The 26062-nt window shown below is 33.2% G+C and overlaps 1 pseudogene across 1 annotated transcript in view; it reads right to left on the bottom strand.

Annotated features, from left to right (window-relative positions):
* LOC306669838 (mitochondrial glutathione transporter SLC25A39-like) overlaps window positions 1–25658 on the bottom strand; it is a 55910-nt pseudogene extending 30252 nt beyond the window's left edge. Inside the window, exons 1-2 of the transcript in view lie at window positions 25543–25658; window positions 23849–23858 (exon numbers count right to left, since the gene is read on the bottom strand). The product of the transcript in view is annotated as a mitochondrial glutathione transporter SLC25A39-like (transcript). The remainder of the gene's footprint in view (window positions 1–23848; window positions 23859–25542) is intronic.
* Between the last annotated feature and the right edge of the window lie 404 nt (window positions 25659–26062).

The following is a 26062-nucleotide window of genomic DNA, read 5'->3' as shown; positions in this document are numbered from 1 at the left end:
AAATGGGTGGAACTGGAGAATATCATGCTAAGTGAAATAAGTCAAGCCCAAAAAACCAAAGGCCAAATGTTTTCCCTGATAGGTGGAGAATGATATGTAATGGGGGTGGGGAGTGAGAGAAGAATAGAGAAACTTTAGAATATGTAGAAGGAAATGAGAGGGTAGTGGGTATGAAAAATGGTGGAATGAGACAGACATCATTACCCTATGTACATGTATGATTACACAAATGGTATGAATCTACATTGTGTACAACTATAGAAATGAAATGATGTACCCCATTTGTGTACAATGAATCAAAATGCAGTCTTAAAAAATTAAAAGCTAAATAAAAAAATTTAAAAAAAAGAAAAGAGACGTGGAAATAATGGTTGTAATTTGTTAGCTCCTAGGGAAGGACAAGTACATTTAGTAGGAGCCATTCAGTGAACATTTCAAAATATTAAAATGTTAAAATATTGAAATGATTAATTTTTATAGACTAAAAATAGATGTTTATGCTTCTATGCACAAATTTATGGAGAGTATAGTTTGGAAAACCATTCAAAAGTTTAATGGTGTTATCTGGGCTGGACTAGGCTAAACTCAGGCTTGAGTCTTGAATTATTTGAAAGTGTTCTGACAAAACTAGTGTATACAATGTGTAGTGGGGAGGAGCTACTTTAATTTCATGTTAGAAAACTATGTCTCTTCAGTTTAAGAATTGCCTTTTAAAAGATATCATGGTAATTTTAGTTTTGCATGATGAAGAAAGTCCTGGAGATTGGATGCATATCTATGCAAATGTATTTGACATTATTGAATTATACTGCTATGAATGGTTAAGATGGTAATTTCTATGTTACACATGTATGGCTTCAATAAACAAAAGACAACATGGTAAAACAACAACAAGAACAACAAAAAACAGTGTCCTAGCCCAAAGCTACAATTATTTTATTCTTGGACAGCTAGAAAAACTGAGCCACTAATTTTCCTTCTTTTACTCTCTTATTTTCATAATCTGTTCTTTACTGAGGAGTGATAGAAATAATTTTTATAATATATGTTCAATATTTTTATTTTCTTAAAACCTTCCAGTGGTCTTCCATTCTTCCTATGATAGAAATAGACTTATTTGACTCTATCTCATAAGAAAAAACCTCAGCAATTTATCTCTAAGATTTATGGCAATGTACTAATTTAAGACACTATGTAAGAGCTTTTGAGTTGATAGGCCTTTAATAGCTAATTAAGAGTAATTACAGATATTCTGTTTATATTCCTCAGTTTTAATATTGGTACTTCACAAATGTATCCCTCTAATACTAAGGCACAAACTATTTATTTATATTTTAATATAAATTGCTTAGTGTTGAATTTCAAATAAGCTTAGCCTGTATAACTAAAATGTAAAGTAAAATTATTGTTTAAACAACTACAACAACCTCTTTTACCATATAATACTAGTTAATTATGAAATGTTGTTTTTGACATTGATGTAAGTTTTGATCATAGTTACAGATTGAATGCTAGTCCGGAATAGCAAAATACAAACTAATATACAGAGAACTAGTAAGGTTAGCAATGCTGCGCAGAGGAAAATTTGCAAAGATTTCATGGAAAAGAATATGCTCCCATCTAAAAATGAAAGTGGTAATAATGGCTGTAAATCAAAGGGTATGCTTAAACATAAAGAATTAAGGTCAAGAGAATACTATATGATGGGATTCCTGAGAAATCCATTGATTTCAGATTTAAAAAGTCAAGCAGAGTAAAGCATCAAACAGAAGGATTTAGGCATGTCTTCAAGATTCTGTTTGGAATGTGCACTAGTGCAGTAGATATCAACACATCCAAATTTGGAAAACATGGTATCATATAAAGAAAATAGGAATAAGAATATTGCCCATGAATTTGGCCATTAACAATTGCTTGAAAGAAATCAAAGATCACAACATAAATAAACATGCTTTTATAGATCCAACTTAGTAACCATTCTTCTAAGAATAATAGAACAATAGTTTGTCATATAATTGTTTTATAATTTTAGCTGAAATTTAACATTGTTTTCTTAAACTTAAAATAAAACCCTGAGAAGTTTTTTACTCCACCAAATATTTAGAAATATACCTTATAAAAATCTAGGCAGTAAACAACATTTAAACCTTCACTCTGAAAATGTTCTTTATACAACAAAAATTTATTGATTTCCTACATTTCATACCAGTAATTCAATAAGTTGCATAGATGTCAATGAAATGAACCAATTTTTACCAGTCCTATGGCTTAGTGATACGAGAAATGCAAATTTTGTCATATTGTAATTATCATGATTAGTTAGTTCTATAATAGTGGAAATTTCTTATGCCAATTCAATTGAAAGGTCATCACAATTTTATAACACAAAAATATTAATACAAATGAACTTTATATAAGAAGTATTGATTCAAGAATTTATATGAGTAGTGATAATTTTTGAAGGAAGTATCTATTATTCAACAGATACTGTGCTTACTAGATTTTTGAATTAGGTGATAATGTAAAATATCTAATACTTTAAATTGTGTGTTTTTCCTGGATTAGTCAAACAAGGACTTTACCAATTTTATTGATCTTAAATATTAACTTTCTGATTTCATTAACTTTTCTATAGTATTCTTCTTTCTCTAGAGTGACTTCTACTTTTTATTGTTTCTTTCCTTGTGCTTTTTCTTTCCCATTTCCTAAGCTTTGGTTATTGATTGAAAGCCCTCCTTTTTTTCTAACAAAAGAGTAGAGAAAAACAAAGTTCCTTTTTAGCGCTGGCTTCAATTGAAACCTGTTTATTTGGATGTCTAATGTTGATTTTTTTTTCTCTCAGTTGAAAATGTAATATTTTTCAGTTTTCTTTTTTATGTTTTACTTTAATTTTTAATACATAAAAGGATATATAGTTTATCTATTTCTTGTTAGATGAGTTTTGGTAGTTTGTAACTTCTAGGAAAATAGTCCATATTATCCACATAGTCAAATATATTGTCATGTATTAGTTAATAATCTTAAACAGTAAATTACTTTTAAAGGTAGCAGTTAAAAAGCAACAAAGATTATCTCACAGAATTTCTACGAATCAGGAATTTGAGAGAAATTCACTGGTAACTGTGGCTCAAGATCTTTCAAGGGATCAGAATCCAGTTTGGGAGATGGGGCAACAATCATCTTAAGGTTCAAGTGGGCCTGGAGAATCTGCTTCAAAACTTATTAACAGGAATATTGAGAGATGGTGATTTCTCCTGGCTGAAGTTCAGAAGCTTCTGTCCCTCACTATGTGGGTCTTCTCAATGGCTACCTTGGTGTCCTTGGGACCTGATATTTAGGCCTCTTCCAAAGAATATGGGAAGAAAGAGAAAGACAGAGGAGAGAAGAAGAGAGAGAGAGAGAGAGAGAGAGAGCACTCAAATCACACTCTCTCCAATGTTTCACTCTGCAATGACATATTCTCTCTTCTCCCATATGCTGCTGGTCCCACAGATCCTTGAGTTACAATATGCATCCTATTATTTTTGTGTTTAGTATTTTTTTGTTGTGTTTCATAATATTGCTCCATTTCATTAAAATTGTTAAGAATCCATTTCCTTCCGCCTGAAGAAGTGATTTTAATACTTAATGGTGCAGATTTACTGAGGACAAATTCATCTTCCAATCATCAGAATATATGCTAGTTTTACCTATTCTGTAAAGAATGTTCTTGCTGGATATTGATTTCTAGATTGATTGAGTCATTGTTATTGTTTGTTTTCTTTTCAGTATTTTGAAAATGCCACTTCCTATTATTTTCCTGACACTGTTTTTGAGGTGTCATTTTACTTTTTCATAGAAGTTAAACTTATTTAAAATACCTGTGTTGATGTTTCAAGATCTTTAAAATTGTAGTCTCTATCAATTTAATTTTAAAAAACATTTTTTTGTGTCTTCTCATAACATAATTTTTGTTTTGTGTCACATTTTTATGTGTCTTCACATAACATAATTTTTGTTTTATGCTATATGGTTTTAGAATCATTTCACTGGGCTTGTTTAACATATGAAGAGATGTGCATGTTTAATATATATAATTTGGTGAATTTGTCAATAAGTGTATACCCATGAAAACTGAATATTTGCATGATACATTAAATAATTTGTTCTTAATTTTAATAGTATTGAGTTTTGTTTTGGCAGATGGCTCAGTTAATGACAGGATCAATCTGAGTATTTCAAGTTTGAATTATTATTTGTTACAGCTGATGTATGTTGAATTTTTCATTGATATTTGAACATATTATTTACAATATGCTATAGTTGTCACTCTTTGTCCTATCTGGGGGTCTCAAATAACTAAATTCCTTGGTGAAGTATGTGTATAGTAGTTGTTCCAGAACACCAATATTTCCAATGAGTAGTAATTCCATTCTGCTTTTAGTGTCTCACCAAATACTTTTGGTTTGATGTTATGAAAACTTATCTTGTGTATACATATGTCAATCATGAGTCAGGGCCATGCAGTCTTCTGAATACTCCCTTCTGATCAGATCCTTCTTTATTGCCTCATAAGTTCAAGCAACTTAAGTAGCACAGAATTTTGATTTTTTTCTTCTCTTCTGAGTCCAACTGGTTTTGTCTGTACTCTATTTTCATGTTCCATACAGTATGCCCCCAGGCAGGATGAAATGAAAAAACGGGAAGCTCACATTGCCTGTCTCCTTTCTGTCAAGAATTATAGACCTTCACTATCTGTTGCTTAATATCTAAAGAAATGAATCATATATTTTGTTGAATTTTATAATCATTTGTGGTGGAGAATTGATTCAACATCTTTTTACTTGTGCTTAAATATTACTTAATGAATTAATAAAACACTTTATCCTAAATAAATACAAATTTAGGACTTGTAAATGCAAATAATAAAATTTCCATACATTTTTGTTGATTGAGCTTATCATTCATAACTAGGTATAATCCATTGCAGGAAGAGTTATATAAAGGTTCTAAAGGTATTAATTGAAAGGATTTAAGATTCTTGACATTGCTATTTTTCCTACAGAATTTTCCTTTCCCTTCAAATTTATATAATTCAACTGATCAATGAATTATTCTAATTTTGTAGCTTTAGAAACACTTCCTGTCAAAAATCAAAATTTCCACACCTTAATTTTTTTCAAAAAAAACTACTTAAACATGGATCTTGGTTTTATAATTTTGTAAAATCAAACACACAAAAATTCCACTTCTATTTACTTTCTTTCATGAGAAGTATATTAAAAGTAATCAATATTAATTGTTGAGCCAACATAACAGGCCATTCTTGTGACTAAACTCCTGGACTAAGTGCCAACAGACTAGATTAAAAATTGAAGTGGAGTCTCTCATACTCAAGTTCCAGTTTATAAAACCCAAACTAGCTTGTTATCTGAACTTTTAAGACTGAAGGAGAGATAATAGTCACCTTTCCCAAGCAGGTCAGTTTCAATAGATGTGATAATGATGTTTCAAATATATTAGAAGTAAGCTGATGAAAACCACTTAGATTTTAATTATTCTGTCAACCCACCAGTGCCATTCAAGGAAAATAACTATGGGTTCACCAATTTGTCTCTTGTTCTTTATTTCTGCTTTCATCAACCCTTCTCTTCCCATAAAACCAAGATGTTATAGTCTCCTTTCTGGAATACTTTTTTTTTCAAAAACAAAAAGTTGTTTATTGTAGAAAACCATTTTGAAACCTGACCCCCCAAAATCTATTCTTTTTTTTTAATGTTCTAATTAGTTATAGATGACAGTAGGATGCATTTTGATACATTGTGCACAAATGGAGCACAACTTCTCCTCCCTCTGGGTGAACATGTTGCAGAATAATACCAGTAAGTAACTATATATATATATATATATATATGTCCAGGGTAGTAATATCCATCTCATTCCACCATCCTTCCCATCCCCACACCCCTTCCCTCCTCTCACTTCCCTCTGAACAATCAATCCAAGGTTCCTTCATTCCTTCCTAGCCACTCCATTATGGATAAGCATCCACTTATCAGGGAAAACACTTGATATTTGGTTTTCTTGGGTTTGACTTATTTCACTTAACATGATAATCTCTAGTTCCTTCCATTTACCTGCAAATGCCATAATTCCATTCTTCTTTAGGGTTGAGTAATATTCCATTGTGTATATGTACCTTACTCTCTTATTCCATTGTTTTGTTGAATGGCATCTAGGTTGATTCCATGGTTTACCTATTATGAATTGAGCTGCTATAAACTTTGATGTGGCTGTGTCCTGGTAGTATGCTGATTTTAAGTCCTTTGTGTATAAACTGAGGATAGGGATGCCTGGGTCAAATAATGGTTCCATTCCCTAAGGAATCTCCATTCTACTTTTCCTTAGTGGTTGTACCAATTGCATTCCCACCAGCAAAGTATGAGTGTACCTTTTCCTCCACTTCCTCGCCAACATGTATGATTGCTTTTATTCTTGATAATTGACATTCTGAGTGGAGTTAGATGAAATCTTAGAGTAGCTTTGATTTGCATTTCTCTAATGACTAGAGAAGATGAACATTTTTTCTTACATTTGTTGATTGATTGCATTTCTTCTGTGAAGTGTCTCTTCAGGTCCTTTATTAATTGGTTATTTGTGTTTTGAGTGTATTTTGAGTTCTTTATATATCTTAAAGATCAGTGCTCTATCTGAGGTACATGTGGTAAAGATTTTCTCCCATTCTGCAGGCTCTCTCTTTACATGATTTGTTGTTTCCTCTTGCGAAGAAACTTTTTAGTATGAATCTATCCCATTTATTGATTCTTGATTTTACTTCTTGCACTTCAGGAGTCTTGTTAAGGATGTCAGTTCCTAAGTCAAAATGATGAAGATTTAGGCCTACTTTTTCTTTATTAGGCACAGAGTCTCTGTTCTAGTACCTAAGTTTTTATCCATTTTGACTGGATTTTTTTGCAGGGTAAGAGACAGGGATTTAATTTCATATTGCTACATATAGATTTTCAGTTTTCCCAGTACCATTTGTTGAAGAGGCTATCTTTAATATATGTTTTTGGCACCATTTTCTAGTATGAAATTTATGTGGGTTTGTCCCAGTGTCTTATATTCTGTACCATTGGTTTACATGTCTGTTTTGGTGCCAATACCATGCTATTTTTATTAGTACAGTTGTATAGTATAGTTTAAGATCTGGTATTGTGATGCTTCCTGCTTTACTTTTCTTCCTAAGGATGGCTTGGTCTATTCTAGGTCTCTTATTTTTCCAAATGAATTTCATGTTCAAAACACCAGGAAAAATAGGGAATGTAGGAACATTCCTCAACATTGTAAAAACTATGCTAAGTCCAAGGCCAAATCATTCTAAAGGGAGAAAAACTGAAAGCATTCCCGCTAAAAACTGGAACAAGGCAGGGATGCCCCTTTCACCATTTTTATTCAACATCGTCCTTGAAATACAAACCAGAGCAAGCAATTAGACAGATCAAAGAAATTAAAGGGCTACAAATAGGGAAAGAAGACCTCAAGCTGTTACTATTTGCTGAAGACATGATTCTATATTTACAGGATCCAAAAAACCCCACCAGAAAACTTCTAGACTTCATAAATGAATTCAGCAAAATAGCAGGATATATAATCAACAAGCATAAACCTAAAACATTCATAAATGATTAATAAATTTGCATTACTTATTTGTTATTTTATTAATTAATTATTTATTATTAATATATTATTATAAATTTATAAATAAATAAAGCTTTCATAAATGATGAAACATCTGAAAGGGAAATGAAGAAAACAACTCCATTACAATAATTTAAAAAATTACTAAAAAAAATTAGTTGGGAATCAATCTAAACCATAAAGGTGAAAGATCTCTACTATGAAAACTGCAGAACATTAAAGAAAGAAATTGAAGAAAACCTTAGAATATGGAAAGGTCTCCTAGATTCTTGGATAGGTAGAAAAAAATAATATTATCAAAATGACCATACTTCCAAAGGTGTTATATAGATTTAATGCAATTCCAATTAAAATCCCAATGACATTTCTCATAGAAATAGAGAAAGTAATCATGAAATTCATCTGGAAGAAGAAAAGACCCAGAATAGTCAAAGCAAGCCTGGGCGGGAAGAGTGATGCAGAAGGTATCACAATATCAGAACTTAAACTCTACTATAGAGCAATAGTAACAAAAGCAGCATGGTAAACCAACGGTACAGGATAGAAGCCACAGAGACATACTGACATAAGAATGTCATTTGGATTTAATAGGAATTGCAGTAAATCTGTATAACACTTTTGGTAACATGACCATTTTGACAATATTAATTTTGTCTATGCAAGAGCATGAGAGATCCTTCCATCTTCTAAGTTCTTCTTCAATTTCTCTCTTTAGTGGCCTGTAGTTTTCATTGTAGAGGTCTTTCACCTGTTTGTTAGATTGAATCCAACATTTCTTTTACAATTTTTTGAGGCTATTGTGAATGTGGTAGTTTTCCTAATCTCTCTTGCAGAGGATTAATCACTGATATGTAGAAATGCTTTTGATTTATGGTTATTGGTTTTATATTCTGCTATTTTGCTGAATTTGTTTATTAGTTCTACAAGTTTTTTGGTGGAATGTTTTGAATCTCCTAAATATAGAATTATATCATTGACAAGTAGTGATAGTTTGAGTTCTTCTTTTTCTATTACTATCCCTTTAATTTGCTTCATTGCTCTGATTACACTGGCTAGATTTTAAGGAGTAGGTTGAATAGAAGTGGTGAAAGAGGGCATCCCTGTCTTGTTTCAGATTTTATGGGAATGCTTTCATTTTTTTTTTTCCATTTAGAATCATGTTGGCCTTGGACTTAGCATATATAGTTTTCACAATGTTAAGGTATGTTCCTACCATCCCTAGTTTTTCTACCGTTTTGAATATGAAGACATGCTGTATTTTGTCAAATGCTTTTTTTTGTATCAATTAAGGTGATCATATGATTCTTGTCTTTAAGTCTATTGATGAGATGAATTACATTTTTTTTATTTCCATAGGTTGATTTGATTTCCATTAAGTTTTTTGAACCAATCCTGCATCCCTTGGATGAACCCCACTTGGTCATGGTGCACTATCTTTTTAATATTCTTTTTTGTATGCAATTTGCCAGAATTTTATTGAGAATTTTTGCAGCTATGTTCATCAGCAATTTTGTTCTGAAGTTTTCTTTCCTTGACGTGCTTTTGCTGGTTTTGGTATCAGGGTGATATTAGCCTCATAAAATAACTTTGGAAACCTTCCTTCCTTTTCTAGTTCATGGAGTAATTTGAGAAGTATTAGTGTTAATTCTTCTTTGAAGGACTTGTAGAACTCACCTGAGAATCCATCTGATCCTGAACTTTTCCTGATCAATAGGATTTTGTTGGCATCTTCCATTTAATTGCTAATTGCTTGAAATTGATCTGTTTAAATTGTTTATATCCGCCTACTTCACTTTGGGTGGATCAGATTTCACTACAAGTTTGTTGATGTCTTTGAGATATTCTGCTGTATTTGAGTATAAATTTTCAAAATGATTTCTAATTATCTTTGGTATTTCATTAGTGTCTGTTGTATTTCTTTTTATTACTAAAATTACTAATTTTATTAATTTGAGTTTTCTCTCTCTTTCTCTTTGTTAGTGTAGCTAAGTGTGTATCAATTTTATTTAGTTTTTCAACATTTTGTTTGGTCAATTTATGGAATTTTTGTTTTGTTTTGTTTTGTTTCAATTTCATTGATTTAAACTCTTATTTTAATTATTTCCTGTCTTCTACTGCCTTTGGTATTGATTTTTTTTCTTTTTCTAGGACTTTGAGATGGAATGTTAGGTCATTTATTTGTTGACTTTTTATTCTTTTAATGAAGGAATACAATGCAATGATCTTTCCTCATAGCACTGCCTTCATAGTGTCCCAGAGATTTTGATACATTGTATCAGTATTCTCATTTTTCTCTAGGTATTTTTTTTCTCCCTGATTTCTTCTGCTATCCATTCCTCATTCAATAGCATGCTAAATAGCCTCCAGGTGTTGGAGTAGATTCAATTTTTCATTTTATCATTGATTTCTTGTTTTATTCTATTATGACCTGATAGAAAGCAGGGTAGTATTTCTATTGTTTTGTATTTGCCAAGAGTTGTTTTGTGGGATAACATATGGTCTATTTTAGAGAGTGATCCATCCATGTGCTGCTGAGAAGAAAGAGTATTTGCTTAATAATGGATGAAGTAGTCTATATATGTCTGTTAAAACTAAATTATTAATTGTATTATTTAGTTCTATAGTTTCTCTGTTTCATTTTCATTGGGAAGTTCTATCCATTGGTGAGAGACATGTGATAAAGTCACCCTGTATTATTGTGTAGTGATCTATTTGATTCTTGAAGTTGAGAAGGGTTTGTTTGATACACATAGATGCTCCATTGTTTGGGGCATATATATTTATGATTGTTATGTCTTGTTGATGTATGTAAGCAGTATGAAATGTCATTCTTTTTCTCTTGTGACTAACTTTGACTTGATGTCTACTTTTTCTGATATGAGGTAGGAGACTCCTACTTGTTTATGCAGTCCATGTGAGTGACAAGTTTTTTCCCAACCTTTCACCTTCAGTTTTTTGATGTCTTTTCCTTGGAGGTGAGTCTCTTGAAGACAGCATGTTGTTGGATCTTTTTTTTTTTAAATGCATTCTGTCAGCTTTTGTCTTTTGATTGATGAGTTTAGTCCATTACCATTCTGGGTTATTATTGAGATATGATTTGCATTCCTGGTCATTTTGGTTTATTTTTGGCTTGGAACTTGACTTTATTTCTCCTTTGATTGAACTTTCCTTTAGTGTAGTTCCTCCCTTTGGTAGTTTTCATTGTTTTGTTTTGTTTGTTCATGTCCTCCTCATGGGATAGTTTACTGAGAATGTTCAGTAGTGAAGGCTTTCTATTTGTGAATTCTTCTAACTTTTGTTGATCATGGAAGGTTTTAATTTCATCTTCAAATCTGAAGCTTAGTTTTGCTGAACATAAAATTCTCAGTTGACATCCATTTTCTTTCAGAGTGTGATATATGTTATTCCTCCTGGCATTGAGGGTATGGGTTGAGAAATCAGCTGAGAGTTGAATTGTTTTCCCCTATATGTAACTTGACTTTCTCCTTTCCTAGTCTTTAAAATACTATCCTTATTCTGTATGTTAGTCTTTCTCATTATAATATGCCTTCGTGTGAGTCTGCTGTCATTTTGTACATTTGGAATCCTGTAAGTCTCTTGCAGTGGATTTTCCATTTATTTATTTAGATTTGGGAAATATTCTGATATTATGCTATCGAAAAGATTGTGCATTACTTTGGTTTGTATCTCCACACCTTCAGCTACTCCTTTAAATCTTAAAATTTGTTCTTTCCATGTTATCTCATATTTCTTGGAAGTTCTGTTCATAGTTTTTTACCATCTTCTTTGTATGCTCAAGTTTATTTTCAAGTGTATATATTTTGCCTTCAATGCCTGAGGTTCTGTGTTCCATGTGGTCTAGTTTCTTGGTGATACTTTGCATTGAATTTTTAATTTGGTTTATTGTTTCCTTCCTTTAGAGGATGTTTGCTTGATTCCATTTTATAATCTCTACTTCTTTATTGATGTGATCTTTCATTTCCTGCATTTTCTCTCTGATACCATTCTTTATTTTGAATATCAGTCTAACTATGTACTTTCTAAATTCTTTCTCTGACATTTCTTCTACTGTTTTGTCTATGGATTCTGTTGTAGAAACACCTTGGTTTGTTTGAAGCACTTTGTTCCTTTGTTCATTCATGTGGTTTGTGTGTCTTCCTATCTAGCAGTGTGCATCTGAAGCAGTACAGTTTCCACCCTGTAGTATTATAATGTCCCTAAAAGTTTCCAGTACCTCAACATTAAGGGGGAAACCAATATTAACAGCACCCAATGCAAACAATACCCATCCTTAAACCAAATAGGTCCTATTAAGGTCTCTATAGTTTTGTCTCAATAAACAGAAATGATGTGTTCAATTACTCTCTATAATATAAACAGTAAGTTTGCTAAAATAGTTTACTGTTTCAAATAATGGACAAAAGGGGAAGAGAATTTGTGTAGGGTACGATGTTTATGAGGGAGAAGAAGAGAAAATGAAGGTAAAAATTCATAATAAGAATGAAGGAGAAATTAATAAAGGTTAGCTGTTTCCACAAGAGTAGTGAGAAAGAGAATTCAGGGTGACAGATAAGTGAGAGAAAAAAATATATAAAAGTGTTTTTTAAAGTAAAAATATGAGTACACAACAAAACTGTAATACACTCTTCAGACATTGCATTCCTCAATATGTTAGTACATGAAAAAAAAAAAAAGAAAGAAAAACTGGATCCAAAGACAGAGATGTAAGAGAGAGGGGAAAAAAATAGAAAGTCTCAATGGAAATTTGAATGATTGCTTACATTGTTTTTCAAAATTTTCTCAGCTTCCCTTTTCTGTTGGAGCTGGGGTTGTCTGCAGTTTGATGGTAGCTCCAGTCCAGTGGTTGTTGGTCCAGTTGACTGGGAAGCCAATAGCAAGAAGCCCTCACATCTTCTTCTAGTCTCCCCACCTGTTGTAGGAGGCCCCTTCCATCCCCACACACTTCAGAATCACTTAACTGAACAAAGCCTGATTTCCTACATTTTCTCCAACTTGTGACCCCCTTCAGGAACTTCCCCAGTCCCCAGCTTTCCACAGACTCGCATGCCCAGAATGGCTGATGAACACACACCCAGATATAATGCAATGGATCTAGGCTTCAGGTTTCCCAGGCTCTGCCTCGCTGCAGTTTCAAGATCTCAATGTTTTTTCAATTTGTAGAGAAACCACCAGGGATGTGCTCATATGAAAGAGCAACGCTGCAAAGAGGCAGCCAGATGGCAGCCACTAACACACCCAGAAGACCTCAAGGACAACCAGACCTGCAATTATCCCCTCAATATATCTCCAAGCCCTAGCCATTGTTCCCAGACTGAGTTGGCCACGCCCTGAGATGGTGGCAGTGGTGGCAGCAAACCTGCAGTCCCCTTGTCCCTGGACTCCCAGGCCCTGACTTGTGTCCCAAGTTGGTGGCAACCACATGTAACCAAACCTGAGGGTCCCCTGACAATGGACTTTCAGGCCGCAGCAGGGCAGCGGGCAATCTACCGGTGGTATGCAGGCAATATGGAGGCAAAGAGTGGTCAGTTGGCAGGTGTCAGTGAGCCTATTTGTTCTATTCTATGGAATAAAGTATTGCCCAATTCTAGAATTGCAAGCAACATCAACTAAGATCTTTAAACACAATTGCTGTAATTTCACCTTTTGTTAACAATTAAGTTTTTAAATTATTTTAAAAGTTTTAAAATTCTATTCTTTAAATAAAATATTGAGAGAGAATCAGGGACAAGTAGACCAGGTACTCCCCTCTTTCTCTTTCTTATCTTGAGTTCCAGAAGACCTTGAGCTAGAAACCAGTGATAAACAACTCAAGAAATTTGAAGTTGCCTGAGCAACTTACAGTTCCAAGACACAGACCAATCAACAAACCCCAGCATAAGGCTCCAATCACATGATGCCAAGAATCCTAAAATCAAGCCCCCATCAATGAGTTTAAGAATCACCCAGCTCCCCTTTTTCAATCTGTAAAAGCAAGAGGTAGGCTCTAGTGAACCTGATTCCTGCTTGTAACAGTAATATGAAAATAGATTAATTTTATATTTTAAAAAATAATTTCAATTTTACATATTAAGTAATAATAAATGTGGTGTAACCCACCATGAGTTACCTTTTATATAAATAAAAATTGATGATTTTATGTGTAATTAATTTGATTATATTTAAAATAATCATTTTTCCTATTTCTGCAACTAATTTGATTTTATACAAGTAACTATACCTGATTATTGAGACATAGGAAAATGTTGAATGGACATTGATGTGAAACCTAAGTAATAATTAAGGTACACAAGGACAAACAAGACAGTTTATTCTGACAGACAATATTGCCTAATCTCCCATACCACCTTGTCCTGTCAGAAGAAACTCAAACCCAATGACTTTATTTCAAACATATTGCTTTTGAAATAACAGCAGGGATTTCTGGGCTTCTCTGCATCCCTTGTTTACTATCTAGTGTCATGCTTGATGATCAACACTAAAGTTATTGCATCCAAATCACCTTAATTAGGGTTGCAAAAGCTTTAGAAAGTTCCTTTCAATAGCTCAGATCATCAAATTAGATTGCCCTCATATATTGTGATTATATAATAAGGTTCCTGAAGTTAAACATCATAATCACATTTCCAATCAGACATCCTGCAGCTCACTTGTAAAGAAAATTTTCCTACCCAGAGTACTTACTGTAAGAGTATGCCACCATGGTTCATAGATGCTTGAACCAGGTAAATAAGGCATAGGCATCTTGTACCTATGAGAGCCTCCTACATTGTACAGTGTCCAAACTGACAAGATCTACTTTAATTGAACATTCCTGCAACTCTTTTAATTAGGGATTACAGTGGGGATTATTATATGTTCTTAATTTTTTTTAAGGTTTAAAGATAAACTACTTATTGAAGTATAATATATACAGAAAATCACGAGTTAACATGTATGCAGCTTGGTAAAATTCTTTGATAATTCAGTACTGAAATTATGAAATGGAATATTCTCAATACCAGATAATTTCTGGTCACCCAACACTCACCATGGCATTTATCATCATGACTTCTAACACCGTAAATTACCATGATTCATTATTCTATCTCCAAGAGTTTTTAAAATAATAGAAATGCTGCATTGTTTGCCTGTTTGTACCTGACTTCATATTAATATGTCTGGAAACACATCTATGTTATTTGATTTACTAATTGAATCCTTTAAAACTTAGGTAAAACTATTTTTATGAATATCCTTGAATAAATTATATTGATAGATTCACAATATATTCATGGTTTTGATGTTTACATATTCTATAACATTTCTTATAGGTAGTATTTATAAGCAGATATAATGTAAATAGAATTTTGAGTTCATAGATTTTATGTACCTATTCAGCTAGAGAAGTTACTGCCTTTAGTAGTTTACTATTTTTTTTTTTTATAATAAATTGCCATGAGCCTAGTGATTAAAGATAACAAAAAGTTGTTATGTTGGAGTTCTGGAGGTCAGAAGTCTAAAGTCAAAATTTTGGTAGGTCTGCATTCTTTCTTTCAGGAGAGTATTGTTTCCTTGTTCAGATTCTAGAAGCTGGGTACTTCCTTAGACTCATGGTCTCTTTTCCTATCAGGACAACTTCAGGACATCATATCTCCTACTACTAACTTGGATTGATGCCTTCATTTTATAAAGAACCTTGCACTATCACTTGATTGGCCCAGATAATGTAAAATATGTTCCTCACCTCAAGGTCCTTATGAATCATATCTGCAGAGTTCTATTTGCCATGTTAAATAACGGATTAAAGACTGTGAGAATTAAGACTTGGACCTTTTTCTGCTAACCCCAATAAGAAGGAAATATGGGAAGGAAGACTAACTTTTATGTACCCCTGGTTTTAAAGAACTTTAGGATATGAGCTTTATGAATAATTACCTGTTATGTCCTGGACTGCCATTTTCCTTCTTCTGGAAATCTAGAAGATGGGAATCATTGAGGACAATCTTAGAATGTGGTTGCCACTCTGTGTGTGTATGTGTGCGTGTACATGCATTGGTGCATGGGCCCATGAGACCTGCATGTGGATATGGAGTTCTAGCTGTCTCAGTTTCTTAGGATAAATTTCTCAGGATGAATGATATTTTTTACTCTTTCAAGTAAAGGATATAAATTAAGACAAAGTAGCATAGGTAAAGACTCTCAGATTGATTAAGCCATTTTTAGAAATAATGTATTCACGGATGTAAATCTCCAAAGTGGGAAGATGTCTTTTTATGGCTACATTTAGTTCCTACGTTCAAGACTATTTACTCTAAAACTCCCTTTTGTGACTAGATCTTTTGTAGCTATAATAAAATTATACTTCAAAGCCATTAATTCAAATACATGGCCTTAGTATACTCTGAGGGAGAGTAAGAAAGTGTACTTAAAAATACTATAAAACTTAGGCTGATTTTTTTCTTTGAGGTACCAGGGATTGAACCCAGGGGACCTTTACCACTGTGCCACACCCCGGAACTTCTTTTTAAATATTTTACTTAGAGACAGAATCTTGATGAGTTGCTTAGGGGCTTGCTAATGATTTTTAAATATAGGTTTAATCTACATAGTATTCTTTACCCTATGGAAATTTTATCATACTTGAAAATCTAACTTAGATTTATTAATTGTATATTGTTAATGTGTCCTTGTACTTTATCTCCCAATTTTATTTTATTTATATGATTTTTGTTAACTGAATTTCATACTAAAGATATGCAGATATTAGTATATGCAATCAGAGAAGGCATATGGAAGTCATATTGAAAGTATTTGTTATATCAAATCTTATATATTCCATTTCTATAACAATTCAGTAAATCATTTTCTCACCATTACAAATAAGTTTACTTCATAATTGATTTTATTTTCAAAAACCAATTTCATTATTTTCTAAAAGTAAAGGAGAATTGTGATTTATTTTATTTCTATTTCAGTTTTTCAGTTATAACCAGTGTCTTATATATCTTGTGAATTATGCCCTAAGGAAATAATTGTTACCATTTCATCCAAGAAGGAGTCCTTCTTACTCTGATTTTCTGGTTCAATACCAGAAGGAAAACTTTTTATTCTAAATGTGAATTAAAATGTGCCAAATTAAGCTCTAAAACAGAGTTATCTCACATTTTATTGCATTAGTTGCATTAAAATGTGATATTTATCTAATATCGTAAATACTTACACATAGTAGATTGCATTAACAAATTTGAGAAATATCTGTCAGTTTTATGTAAATGTTATTATGTTTCATTAAGTCTTTTATAGGTCATTAATATAGCTCTGCTTTATTTAAGATAAGTAAACCATTTTTAAATTAGTTTTTCAAAATTGTTAATACCTAAAGCAATTAATAGTGTTAATATTCATGATTCTGTTCATATTTATTATGGAATAATAAAGCATAATTTATTACTATACTGATTATCTGTATCTTAAAATAATTAATGTAATTGGAAACTGTTCCCTCTTTTTTTTTCTATCAGACTTTTCTTCTCCTTCCACATACAATGCTCAGTACAACTTGTATTCATCCTTTCAAATTTTTACCTCACTTTGTTGTTTTCAATGTATTAGGTCACCCTTTTCAGTGGCCTGGAGACTTTATAGTACAATTCTTACGTATGATCTTACATATGGTTCAACTTACGATTATTTTACTTTACAAGGATGGCAAAATAACGTATCAGTAGACACTGTATTTCGAATTTTTGAACTTTGCCCTTTTCCTGGGCTAGCAGCATGCTTTATGCTATTCTCTGGACATCTGGGGAAGCTGCAGCAAGCCGCAGCTCCAGTCTGCTAACCAGTAGTGAGTACACAAATAACACTGTATCATACTGTGCTATCAACATGTTTTAATACAGGTATTCCATAATTTGCATGAGATAATATTTCATTATAAAATAGTCTTGGGTTAGATCATTTTGCTCAACTGTGGACTCATATAAGCATGTTTAGGTATACCACACTAAGTTATGGTGTATTACCATTATTGACTTCTGATATTTTGCGTTTTCCATGAATGTTTTGAAACATAGCCCTTTTATGAGTTGAAGAGCATATGCAATGGGAACAGCAGGTAACTTGTAGTATTGATGTTTGAGGAATCTAGTCAGGTCACAATGTTACTGTTACTTAACAAAATCAAACATTACCCAGTTTTTAAAGTAAATGAAGAATAGTGTATTTGTGACTCATTCACCAATGTCTGCTTGGGTAAAAGTGAAGAACTTGATGTTCGGAATGTGATATTCTAGCATTTTAAAATTATTCCTCCTAGCTTTTGAGGCTTTATACTATTTTTGTTTTCAGTATTTGGATTTTTCTTGCTTGGTAAAAAGTTTAAAGTTTCCAGCAATTCCCATCATTACAGTGTTCGGTGCTCACAGGGAACGGTGACCCCAGCACTGCCTTTTTTGGTGTATTTTTACAAAAGGGCTCACGAGCCTCAAGGTAGTTTAACAACAGTGACACCTACTTCTAAAATAGATCTGACATTGTCATTACCATTTGGAGAAGTCTGAGCTGTTAGCCTACTTTGTCTTTTCACTGGACATCAAATGCTGAAGTTTACAAGGCAAAATTTCTTTTCCTCTCAATCAGATGTCTGCCTACTATTTTAAGGAACACCAAATCTAGTACTGCAAATGTAGTTCTGAAATAATTAGTCACATAGTTTCTTTTCTCTTCATTTCCTTACCCTATTGAGTCTCTAAAATTTGAAATATAACCCAAATTTTCTTAGAAGTGTGATTACTTTTCCCTTGCAAGAATATGCATAATTCAAAATGCTGAGATAAAAGAAATCTGAAAAACATTAAATGCGACCGGAGTGTCTTATCCCTACGTGTTGTTCTTATCCACCAACAAAATATGATTTCTGTTTCCTGTGCTGTCAGTTCATCTCATTTCAATGTCAAAAGGATTGGTAAATGAGGTCAGATGTGCTTCCTGTTTTTGAACTCAATTCTTATAAAACTGCTGAATTTGTAATAATGTAACACAGGGACTTCAGGACTTATATCCATAAATCCTATTAGTTTAATAAACAGTGTGCTGTCAGTTTGTCTGAACCATCTGACAGCTAAGGAGGGCTTTGTTAGCCTCTCATGGCAACATAGTCTCTGGTGTGATATGGACTAAATAAAAACACAAAGACAAAACCCACAAAACACAGATTTGTACTCTCTTAGAGTTTGAAATGTTGCATATACTGTCCTATCATGCATAACTGTCCTATATAAGTCCTACTGAAGGAAACATAGCAATGCAATAAAATTGAAAATATTTCAATTTCAGAGATAAGACATAAATATGAACATTTTGCTCTGTTACACACAAAACCAGAAACTTATTTTGTTTAATTTTCATAATGGTTGTGTTAATTCTAACAAAGTACTTACAAAAAGATTATGATTTCTAAACAGACTAATTAGTGAAATAAGCAATTATAATGAGTTTTTTGCCATCCTATAAACTTGTATAAAATAATAGTTGACTACTTTAATTACTTAATTTTTGTATAGACATTGTACAAATATAAGCTCATAAGAGTTTATCAAATGGTTCAAGAAAATTTAAAAACAATATATAAATTAGCATAGTTAAATTAAGAAGTTATAGTTAACATCTTATGTATTACATATATTTATTTATTTGTTATTTGTATATATTTTGTATTTGCCTGTATAATCACAATGTGTTTTGGTATTCAGTATTAAGCACTGTTCCAATAAAAAAAATCATTTTTAATGCTGTTTCATATGGAAGACTACTGCTTGCCGCAGGGGCTGCTCCAAGCGGCTCAGCTTATGGAAAACCGTGGCTTCTTTGCCTGACTGCTCCAAGCGGCTCTGCTTACGGCCCGACCAGCGGGACAGAAGACACGTACACTTCAGAGGTTCATGAAGCAGCTTCCCGTTTATTCAAATAACACCCTCAATATATAAGCAGTCTCATGCATAAGCAATTGTAACCAGATATGTCCATCCAATCCTGTTAAAAGTCAAGCAATCACTTGCTCGAGCATACATGTAAAGTATATCTGTCCACACACTAGGCAGCTGAACTGATTATCATGCAGCCAATTGTAAACGCTTCCTGCCATTCTCCATGCATATTCAGGATGCCGTTTGCTCTCTGCCAGTCGCCATCTTTAGATGCACATGGCGTAACCCTGGACCCCAGGTTTCGCCCGCCACAGTTTCATGTTTTTACAGTCTTTAATTTTAAATTAAATGTTCATATTTGACATAATTCAACCCTACTACAGATTTCAGTCAGTATGATCATTGAGCATTAACACATGCAAACGAACAGTGTGTGTGCATGCACTGGAATATTAATTGGAGATGATATATTTTGGGTTATATGAAAAATGCCATTTCTGAATATTTTGTTCATTGGTACCATCAAACTCTTAAATATTGCAAATGTTTATTTTTTTCCAAGTTATCTTCTTCACTAAAAAAATCATGTAAGATATGTAGGTAATTAATACATCCAAATTTTGTTAATTGGAGATGTAATTTATTAAAGAAAAATCTAAATATTTGATTAAATTGTGCTTCTCTAATTTTTGCAAATGTTTGTAGGTCTCTCTCTTTTGCACTTTCTATAATTATTGAAGACAATATTCTGTGATAAAAATGGTGTCAGTTGGTCCATGTGCTAAGTTACCTGCTCTATCAAGACGAGATGTGGAAACATGTGAAAATATTCAAAGATCCTTTGATCTATGTAGTTTCGTATGTTCTAGGATACATGTCTCCTATAACAACATTTGAAATAATCAACATCACTCAATGGAGTAATACAAGTGGATTCAATCACTTTACATGAACTATTTATGTGAAACAAATATTCACTGTAAGCAAAAATAACCAGCACAGTTTTGGCACCATAATGAAAATACAAATAACCAGGAAGGGAGAAAACCTCAAAGGGATCAGCAAGTTCTTCTTCATTCTGCAGCAGGGTCAATCAATCAGGCATGGGAAGGATCATTGTATGGGTACAGAAATGGCCTGTGGGTTAAAGAAGTCTGAGTTTTATAGTTTACATTGAGGGTGAATTAGTCTTTGGAGACTGCAGATGTGCTGTTTGGACCGTCAGGAGCCAGTTGTGCAGGTTAAAATTTTAACTCAGGAAGGCAGTTGTAAAAAGTTTGAACCTCATTGTCACTGGGAATGTTTACAACTTGATGTTCACTGCTTATCTTCTTCCTCTGGGACCCATTGTTACCTAAAGCTTCACTATTTGCTTTTTTCCTTCCAGGACTCATGGGCGATGGGAAAGGGTAAAAGTCCAGGATTCAACAATTCAATATCTGCCTCCTCCCTTCAGGACCCATTGTGGTTAGGCAAGGATGAGTGTTTGGTTTTGGTGGAGATGCTGGGGATGAACTCAGGAAGGGATGAAAGTTTGCTTTTTCCTTTGTGACTGTCTTATAGGAATATTATTTTCCATAACCTTTCATTCATTATGTCAATATATTTTTCATTGGTGACCTTGTAATATTTGTTGTTCAAAAAGACTGTTTGATTTATTTTTTGGCTGTAGAATGCTTGAAGCTATCCAAATGGAAATATTTAAAGAACAACAAAGTTTCATTGTACATCATTACTGTAGAAGAAGAAGAGGATGAAGAAATTAAATTCAATAGCATCACCCACTGTGGGTCAACATTCCTATATGAAAAACGTGGAATCAAGTGGTTTTTGCCACATAAGACAAGACAAATTCTCTTCAAATTTTCATACTTTCCACCTGGTCTTTTTCAATTATTTACATGACCTTCTTATCTCATAGGAGATCAGAGTTTACTATTTTTGGACTGAATCGTAGAATTTCAAAGAAACTGTAATTCTGAAAGACCTAGGAATAAGACTCTGCAGACTTCAAGGATAATTTAGGTTTTTTTATTTGCTTCTTTGTTTTGTTTTAAGATAATGCAAACAAGTATAATAAAAGAAGATGAGGCAAATAACATATGTTATCCAACTCTGGAAAGAGAGTTCAGTTAAAAGATTTATTAACAATTATTTACTGGACTCCCATTGTTATCAAACACTGTAACAAGAATTACCTGTCATCTGAATTTCCTATAAGCACATGATATTACATTTAACTTTTCAGAACTTCCCTCACTTATACATATTGTTTAAACTTCCAAATTTAACACTTGAAACCAACTTTAAAAATGAATAAATCACATTTTGCATCTCTAGGACATCAAAAATCTGATTGAAAATAAAGCTTTCATTTTTTCTTGTACCACACAACCAGCAGCTAATGCTTATCCTGAGGTTCTCATTAGTTTTTTCCTTATTATTATCATTTTCTTTAATTTGTCTGTAGGAGCTAAGGTTGACTTTCTCAAAGTTGAAAACACAGAGAACATATGAAAACATTATCAATGCATCTGGAAGTTAAAGGAACCCTTTAACTTTCTGAAAGATTTCTGAAAGAAGAAACCAGGGTCTGGGCTAAGATTTACATTTCAATACAACATATATTAACAGAATAGCAATGTAACTTGGTTCTGATAATCTTTGTGTCTCTTTGCTTTCATATTTTAAAAGGTAGAAATAATCCATTTTGGATCAGTCGTCTATGCCGGAAACATTATCTTTTATCAGACAGGCAAGGACATATGAATAAAAATGGACAAGAAGGACTGCTACTTCATTTTATGGCTTTTTGCAAGAAGAGTCCATTATTAAAAAAATAAAAAAATAAAACTCCCAGCAGCCTGGAAGGCTGAGGCAGGAGGATCACATGTTTAAGTTAGCCTCAAAAAAGTGAGGTACTAAGCACCTCAGTGTTTCTAAATAAAATACAAAATAGGGCTGTGAATTTGACTCAGTGGTTGAGTGTCCCTGAGTTCAATCCCCGGTATCCCCCAGTCCAAACAAACAAACAAACAAACAACTTACCCTGTATATTTAATGAAGATAATTTTTCTTGCCTAAGTTTTTATCAACTCACATTGCTGAATTTTGGGTGAAGGAAAGTTCCAGCAAAAGATAATATCTAAGGTTATTTCATTAGTGCTCAACTGTTTCAAAAATGCTGATTCTGTATTTGCTACGTACTGAATATTAAAACTGTTATACATTTAAAATACAAATGTGTTGTATATTAAAATATTTAATATATTCACCAAAATCTTAAATCATTAGTGACACATTTTAAGTTTTGAAATACATTTGAAATTCAAACATGTAGTACTACAAAACATAAATTGAATTGATTTATAAGTGTTAGTCAATGTTATTTAATTTTAGAAAGAATATGTTTAATGAATTAGTCATTAGAAATGTACTATATCACAATATATTTCAAAGCAACACTAAAAATATGTTTATTTCTAATTAATAATTATTTAAAACAATTTCATGAAATGCACCCCATTTAATATCACAGATGGATTAATACTTATTCATTAAAATCAGTAGAAAATTTAGATTTGTCCTTAATAGGTATTGAGTTCTTTTTTCCACCAACATGAAAAAAGAAATCTACTTCATATTGTCCAATAGAACATTCTGTGATATTGAAAACATTCACCATTTCTGCTTTACAATACAGTAACTAGAAGCCACATGTGGCTATTAGGTGTTTAAAAGATGGTTAACATTCCAAGGAACCCAAAGTAAAATTTAATTATTCTTTCCAATTCACAGTAAGTAGCTATATGAGGCTAGCGTTTTCATTACTGGATAATATTGGTTCGTTGGTATTGTTTGTTCTCACCAAATTCTTTGACCTCCACAAATTCAATTTCTTTACTTCTATTTCACATCAGCTACTGATTCAAAGAATTATATCCAGTCCTTAGGGTCAGAGTTTGTAGCCCATGAGGAATCTTAAAGAAGTGTGACAGGGTTGTCTCATCCATTTTCCTATCTGTTATCTAACACTGATGGCAAATAAAATGCATCCTAAGCCATGTTTTCTTTTCTTTTCCTTTCTTTTCCTTATTTTCTTTGTTGTTTTTCACAAAATTTAAGATATTAGGAGATAGGATTATAATAATAACTTAAAAATGTAAATTTATATATTTCTTTTTATAAGTGGGTTATAAATCTGGTGTTGTTTCTATGGCTCTTAAATTGTAAATACTTACCTTTTCTTTCCTAAATGGGAAATTGAGGAAAAGAAATTTCCCATTTCAAAATGAATAGTTAATACCATCTTTATTTCAGTTCCAAAACTCAGTCTTCTGCATCTCCTTCAATTCCAAAAATTGTGATAGTGGAAGAGATTTAGGTACTTAAGATTTATGGTGATGAATGTATCAGAGTCTTGAGGTATAAATTAAGCCCTCGATGACAGTCAGATCAAAAGTCATTTCAAATCTTCCAAAAAATCCAAGAGACTCTGTGACTCTGCACATGAAATCTCAAAGCATCAATATTTTTCTTCAACCTCCGAAAACTGACCTCAGTATTATAGAGAGGAGTAGAGAGTTTAACTAGCAATACCAGTAAACTTCGTAAAGAGTGAAGTCTTTTGTATTCACCCACCCCGACCTTGGGCAGAAGAATATATGTCCTTGATCTTCTGTTCTGCTTGGATTTCTAGTGATATGTCCCTAACACTGTACTTTCCCACTTGATTTGTTGATAATTGTCTTTGCTCTTCTAGTTTCCCCACTAAATGTTAAGTCACTTAAATGCAGGGTTCTAAATTGGGTTTCCAGAAAATAGACTCAGAGACAGAGGTTTGCAAAGATAAATTTTTATGCTTCTGAGGGAAAAACAAAAACGTAACCCCCCAAGGAAATAAAAATACCTTACGAATCAGAAGGTAGAATTGGGCAGAAGTTAAGATCCAGTAGATATCGCATATAAGATCTAAACTGATACCAAGAAGAATATCTGAAGGCTCAATTGTCTTTCACAGAAGTTACACATACAGATAGCAGTTGAGGATTTTGATACTGTAACAGGAAAAGTCACTAGGTGCAGGTTACTCCTAAGAGAAAAACATTATTCAGGTAAGAAATCTATCTTTGAAGACCATTTTGAGGATGAATTAATTGAACAGTCAACAGGCAACATGCCCAATAGGCGAGAGAACATGTATTTTTTCCTGAAGGGAGGTCTGGACAGTGAACTGAAGGTTGCCCAGGATCAACCCCTAGTATCCATCATTTAGATCAACTTCCTCTTTGCAAGTCTATTCTTTTGTGAACCAGCTGTACCCAGTTTCTTATTCCCCACTGAGGTAAACTTATCTCTCACTCAATGAGTAGGTCAAACTACAACCCCTACCATTCAGCTGGTCTCAGAGCTGCAAATAAATCTTATCAACTTCCTCATCTGATAAACATTCCTAACCATTTTAGTTTTCCCTCACACTCAGCAAGCACCTCACTGGAATAAATGGCTTATCCAGTATGGTAACCCAGACCTTCATTCATGCAGAGTTTGAAACACAATGCATAATACACTCCTCAGGCCATAACTGATACATTTATTGATTCATTACCAACATTGATCAGAGGAGGACAGAGGGGTGTCTAAGTAAGAGTCTGGGTGCCAAAGACAGTATATTTCCATGCTATGGTGTAACAGCAGCTCCTTTTTATCTTGATGATCAGGATCAATTACCCCTCTGTGCTGGCATCTTGCTGGTAAAGAGTAAAAATTGATGAAGGGAAAGCTGTTTATCTTTGATGGAAGCTTGCCCTGATCTCTAGATCTGCAGAATGTAGTTGTGAAGACAGCAAGCATGACTTCCCCATGGAAGTTACAGGAGTTAATGGTACGCAAGGCCATGGCTACTTCTCTTCTTGGCCTGAGGCCCAGCACATACCTTTCAGGGACATGACACTGTGTAATGGTTATTGATTTCACTATTTCCAAAGGATGGCACTGAATCTTCACATAAAATCTTCTAGTTGGTGCCTCAGCTGTTTCTTTAAAGGCCATCTCGTTGTTCTCTCAGGATGACAGTTTCTCAGGAGTGCAGTAAATAATATGATCAGTGGATCCCATGGTTATGTGGCTTCTGCTCTACCTCCTTCACTGTAAATTGTGATATTTGGTCAAATGCAATGTCACACTCTGTCATGCATTAGTGGTTAACACGCTGTATAAGTCTTCAGAAAATAGTGCTGGTGGAGATCCCATAGACAGGAAAAGATAACCCATACCTGGAACATGTATGCATTCCATCAAGACAAATTGCTCCCTCTTCAAGGATTTATGGGATCTGTGTATAATCCATGTGCAACCAAACTACTGCTGGATTCCTGGAGGGGTGTTACCTTATCAGGGATCAGTGTAGTTCTGTACTGCTGCCAGTTTAAACATTAGGCTAAGGCAGACCCTAA

Source organism: Sciurus vulgaris (assembly GCF_902686455.1).
Source record: "Sciurus vulgaris genome assembly, chromosome: 9".
In the NCBI taxonomy this organism is placed as follows: domain Eukaryota; kingdom Metazoa; phylum Chordata; class Mammalia; order Rodentia; family Sciuridae; genus Sciurus; species Sciurus vulgaris.
Note: the sequence above shows the minus strand (reverse complement) of the source record. Positions and strands in the feature narration are given on the sequence as shown.